This window comes from Eptatretus burgeri, unplaced genomic scaffold (genome assembly GCF_056783735.1).
Source record: "Eptatretus burgeri isolate ZD-2024b unplaced genomic scaffold, Ebu_testis_v1 Ebu_testis_scaffold_197, whole genome shotgun sequence".
NCBI classification, from domain to species: Eukaryota; Metazoa; Chordata; class Myxini; order Myxiniformes; family Myxinidae; genus Eptatretus; species Eptatretus burgeri.
In genome coordinates, this window is record NW_028222147.1 from 46,530 (window position 1) to 52,500 (window position 5,971).

At 36.7% G+C, this 5,971-nt stretch overlaps 1 long non-coding RNA gene across 2 annotated transcripts in view; it reads right to left on the reverse strand.

The window, feature by feature from the left end:
- Positions 1-4,295: 4,295 nt before the first annotated feature.
- Positions 4,296-5,971, reverse strand: part of LOC147007407 (uncharacterized) — a 1,962-nt gene continuing 286 nt past the window's right edge. Inside the window, exons 1-4 of one of the 2 annotated variants that reach the window (XR_015054209.1) lie at positions 5,207-5,971; positions 4,948-5,106; positions 4,645-4,702; positions 4,296-4,420 (exon numbers count right to left, since the gene is read on the reverse strand). The exon at positions 5,207-5,971 is cut by the window's right edge and continues 286 nt beyond it. This is a non-coding gene — a long non-coding RNA (uncharacterized LOC147007407). Of the gene's footprint in view, positions 4,421-4,644; positions 4,703-4,947 lie in introns of both variants that reach the window. The other variant, XR_015054208.1, reaches the window with a different exon arrangement.

Below are 5,971 nucleotides of genomic sequence, written 5' to 3' on the forward strand. Positions count from 1 at the left end.
GATTATATCTTTCTAATAAATAAATGAGCATTGATGAGTGGTTGAAAGAATTTGGAAAGAATACAACATCAAATTTACAACTTGTCAAATATTGTAAGAAATTAAAAATTCATAATGTGGTTATTTGTATGAGAGATGAATTAACAAATGTGCCGAAACATACAAAGAATATTATTATGAACTTAGAAGATAATAATGGGAACGGTTCTCATTGGGTTTGTATTTTTAATAGTCAAGACAAATATTATTTTGATAGTTTTGGTCTTCCACCACCTGTTGAAGTCATAAAATTCTTACAGAATGGTGTTTATCAAACATTTCAAGTCCAAGAATTAAATTCCAAGTGTTGTGGCCAATTATGCCTTTATGTGTTATTTCAACTCAACAAAAATAAAAAAATTTATGATATTATTTTTAATCTAATATAAATGACTTATGTTGGTAAAGATGGTTCTATCTTTGGTGTATCTCAAGAACTGGATATTGATTTATCAACTTATTACACAAAGGCACAGGCTGAACGACATAAATATAATATAACCAAAAATATTAACATGAAAAATGCTTATAAATTAAAAAATTATCCAAGCCCGACTGACGCGAATGACTTGGTGAGATTAAGCGATTTATCACAATATATATCCTTAAATAAAACAGCCGTGTATTCCAAAGATACAGAAGTGTTGATATTATCTCCAGGTCATACAGAATTCACAGTTCGAATTAAAATAAATTTTTATAAAGAAGGGCGTATCGTTTGTATGAGAATAGAACAATGGGGGTATGATATGAATGATTTAGGGTATAATTGGTCATTTAAAATTAACCTTGAAGACCTGGAACAATTAAATCAGTCTCGTAAGGAAGAATATTATCCACTTGGTATCGAGAATGAGTTTTGTGGGGCCACGATTAGTAAACAACAAATAAAAGAATTTAATAAGGGTAAATATAATAATGGTTTTGCCCTTATTTATCTCATGAAAACAGAAAAAACAGGATTATATATAATAAGTAAGGAAATACAAAATGATTTAACTATGGGAAGATGGGGAGGTGTTTCGTGCCATAATATTATTCTAACATATATTTCTAATACATAAATGACAGCAAGAAGGCTTCAAGAAAATTATCATTTCTGTGTCCAAGCATACCTTCAAGAAAAGGGTATTCGGTATTTTAATAAATATGTTCTACAACATAAGAATGAGGTATTTTCAATAAAAGATTGGCATTATGCTGATGTTGATAAACCGACAACTTTAGATTTAATTAGAATGTTAAATAATGAAAAAATTATAAAGTTAAGAAAAGGTAAGGCTCTTTTAGAAATTCAAAAGAAATTTTATTGGTTTCCTGTTGTAAAAAAAAATTATTTTGGATACAGGAATAACAAGAAATCCTGATGAATATATGTATAATATTCTATGGGGTGTAAGCGATTCAAGGATAGTAAGGGATGAGGAAGGAGTTGAAGAAGAGAGGGAAGAGGAGGAAAAGGAGAAGAGGGAGAAGAAAGAGAAGGAGGAAAAAGAGAAGAGAGAGAAGGAGGAGAGGGAGAAGAGAGAGAGGGAGGAAAGAGAGAAGAGAGAGAGGGAGGAGAGAGAGAAGAGAGAGAGGGAGGAGAGGGAGAAGAAAGAGAAGGAGAGGGAGGAGAGGGAGAAGAAAGAGAAGGAGGAAAAAGAGAAGAGAGAGAAGGAGGAGAGGGAGGAAAGAGCGAGACAAAATAAATATCAAAATATGGAAACCAGTGAGATTAAAAAAAGATTAGGGGTATTACAGAAAATAACTCAACCCACCGAGGAGGAAAACAAAGAATTGATAAGTCTATTTACAATACTTTCGACAAGACTATTGACATCGAGAAGACAGGTATTTTAATTCAAGTTTTTCATTTTTATTTTTTTTCTGAAATAAATGGGGGAGAGAGTGAAGGCATTTCTAAGGATTCTTTATGTTTTAAAAATTAAGATTCAAATGTGCATGTTGGAAACTAAAAAGGTTTTTGCACTCTGCAGGAATTTTTCTCATAAATAAATGAGTTATTGTCTCAAATGTAAAAAGAAAACTAATACTAAAAATATTTCATATATTAAAAGTAAAAATAACAGGGTTATACAAAAAGGTATATGTTCGGTGTGTGGTTCAAAAAAAAATCAATTTATCTCCCAACACAAACTAGGAGGAGATATACAAAAGTTTTTATCAGGAAGTAAATTTACAACTACTGGAATACCAGGGGAATTACATCTTCCAGGGTATTCTTTCTGTGGTCCAGGCACAAACTTGGATAAAAGATTAGATGAGGCAGACAATCCTAAATCCTGGAGTAAGCCTATCAATAGAGTTGATGAAGTGTGCATGAGACACGATATTGATTATGGGAATACCACAACGTTGGAAGAAAAGCATGAAGCCGATAGAGAAATGTTGTATAATTTGTCTCTGATACAAAATCCAACCTTGAGAGAAAAAGTTGATCGGTTCATTGTGAAGAAGATGATCAGTGCTAAATTGAAACTTGGACTTGGAAATTCAAAAAACTTGTAAGCTCTAATGATGTCATTAAGATTGAAGAGCAATTAGCTGATGAATTACATAAACCAATATTCACAAAATTTCAGAGAAGGAAAGTTTATTCCAAGGAAGTAGATTATATCTGGTCTGCTGATTTGATTGAACTCAATAATGATAAGGGGTACAAGTATGCTTTAACCGTTATTGATTTGAGGAGTAGATATGTGTGGGTTGTCCCTTTAAAAAACAAAACAGGTAATACTCTTATGTTAGCTTTTCAACAGATATTTAATAAAAGTAAGAGAAAACCTAAAAAATTGTGGACTGATGAGGGTAGAGAGTTTTATAACAAGACATTTATGAATTTTCTAAAAAATAACAGTATTACATTATACAGTACCTTTAATGAAGGGAAGGCAGTTGTTGTTGAACGTTTTAATCGTACCTTAAAAGAGAGACTATATAAAAAATTCACACAACTCGGTTCACAACAATGGTCATCTTTTATTCAGGATATTGTGGATAAGTATAATGACACGATTCACACGGCAACAAATATGAAACCATCAGAAACATTTACAAAATTAAAATATGAAAAAGAGATTAATGTCAGAAAACCTAAGTTCAAAGTTGGTGATATCGTAAGAATATATAGGTGGAAATCTCATTTTGAAAAAGGTTATACGAAAAGATGGACCAACGAGCTTTTTAAAATTGTTGATGTAATAGATACGGTTCCTTGGACTTATAAGATATATGATTTGGAAGGGGAAGAGATTTTAGGTTCATTTTATTCACAGGAATTACAAAAGACAAAGATAAATTGAAATTTTTTGACTCCGCCCCTTTTTGGCTCCACCCACACAAGCCCCCGCCCACACAAGCCCCGCCCACACAAACCCCACACAAACCCCACCACACACCCCCCACAAGCTCCAATAAATTGAAATTTTTCACTCCGCCCCTCTTTGACTCCGCCCACACACGCCCCTCCCACCGAAGCCCCGCCCACACAAACCCCACACAAACCCCACACAAGCTCCACACAACCTCCACACAAAAACTCCACACAAGCTCCACACACACAAACCCCACACAAGCTCCACCCATATTCATCATATTCACATAATTAGTGATTAGTTAATTAGTTCCCCACACACACAACATGTTTATTTAATTAAAAAATTATCCACCCATCCACACAAGCTCCACTCATCCACCCATCCCCCCATCTCTCCACCCATCCATTTATCCACACAAACCTCATCCACATAAGCCTCATCCACATTCACCCCTCCCACACAAGCTCCACCCACATAAACCCCTGCCCATATAAACCCTGCCCACATAAACCCCTCCCACATAAGCCCTGCCTACACAAGCTCCACACAAAAACTCCACACACATAAGCCCCTCCCACACAAGCTCCACCCACATAAACCCCCGCCCACCCAAGCCCCACCCACCCAAGCCCCACCCACACACACACCCCGCCCACACAAGCCCCTCCCACACACACCCCACCCACACAAGCCCCCACCGAAGCCCCGCCCACACAAGCCCCGCCCACACAAGCCCCACCCCCCTCATCCCCCTGTGTGCCCCCACCTTTGACCCACCACCTCCCTCATCCCACCCCCCACCCTTCCCCACACACACACATGGGGAGGGGAGGGATGGGATGAGGGGGTGATGGGTCATTGGGGGAGCGCACCTACCCCCCCCCCCCCCCCCCTTACATCTCTTTTATTCTTTTCTTGTAATTCAGAATCAAGTAATTGTAAACAAAACAAATATAATTTATTAATATTGAAAATATTAAATATTCATTTGCGAGAATGTACAATCTTTCCCAGCAATCTTCTTCAGATGTCTTGTGATTTCGAAACTCAGACACCATATTCTGTTTTGAAACAAAAAGTGGATAATAATTACATGGTAATATGAGTAAGCCTCGTTGACCACTGAATTAACACACCAGGAGGCCGACTCAGCCTGTCATCCTTTCAAGGTCAATAAAATTAATTCCAGTGTACTGACAAAACCGCGTTCAAACTAATGATGCAACCAACATTAGACGACATTCTAAAGAGAGAGTGATATTAATAATAATTCAGAAATATTTACCTCCAGAAAATCATGTGTTGTACAAGATTGCTTCAACAGCTGATGTTGTGCGATAGTGCTGAAAAAAAAAAATAATAAGTCAAGGGTATAGATGAAGAGACAGACAGGGAAAGCAACACACACACACACACACACGCACACACACACACACACACATAGACACACACACACACGTGCCTCACCATTGGTTTAATTCATTCGAGATCAGAGACCAGTCATTATAAATCATTGGCCTCTTCAATAAGAGCAGAGAGAGGTAGGTAGAAAGACAGACAGAGAGAGAGGCACACACACGTGTCTCACCATTGGTTTAATTCCTTCGAGATGAGAGGACGTGATAAGACTTCATGCCACTCATTGTAAATGTCTTTCAATTCTCTTCTAAAATCATTGATCTCTTCAATAAGAGTATTAATTTCATGAACCACGTCGTGATATGTAAACTCAATTTCTTCCAATGCCCTGTCAGGGAAAAAAAATATATATATATATCAGAATTATCATGATTTAATTAATAATCATTTGCTTCATCGTTCAAAGAGAAAAGCATACACAAACTTACCAACTCTGTAGTGGGCTGTTGGCTTCATCGGAAGAAATATCGTCCATGCCTCAGTTGTAAAAATGAAAATCCCGTCTGGCAGAAACTTTGTCTGGCGAACCGCTTATAAAGCAACGATGAGGAGATTGCTTAATCATTGGGTGTGGGCACAGGAAATGACAAGCTTCTCTTAATGATCTCATCTGGCCACCGCCCGAGTTGCAAATCATTTTTGGACATAAACCACGCCATAAAAGTTTTGATTCAAATGTTTTCAGTTCGTGTTCTGAGATAAAATATAAACACGAGACCTTGTCTCACAGAATAGTTCCTATTTTTTCACAGCATGACAGTCCAAAACCACTTCCTCATTCACACAGCACGGCCGTGTCAAAAAAACACTTCCTCATTTTCACGGCATGAACTGAAAACATTTGAAACAAAACTTTTTTCTGGCATGGTTTATGTACAAAAATGATTTGCAACTCGGGCGGTGGCCAGATGAGATCATTAAGAGAAGTTTATCATTTCGTAATGGCACAAAAGGGGTATCTTAAAAAATATAAAGATTCAAATGTTTTGTTTTTCAATATTTTAGATGGGGATTATTGTGCAAAGAAAATTAAACTATTGAAGGAATTTGAGAATGAACAAATGTTTATAGGTTCAATGAGTGAGCTAAACAATATGCATTGGTTATTTGATAAAGAGTGCCCCGAGGCTTAGACGTTTCAGATATTTCTTTCGAATCACCTTTAACAAATCTTTATCTTGTTGTATGGGTTA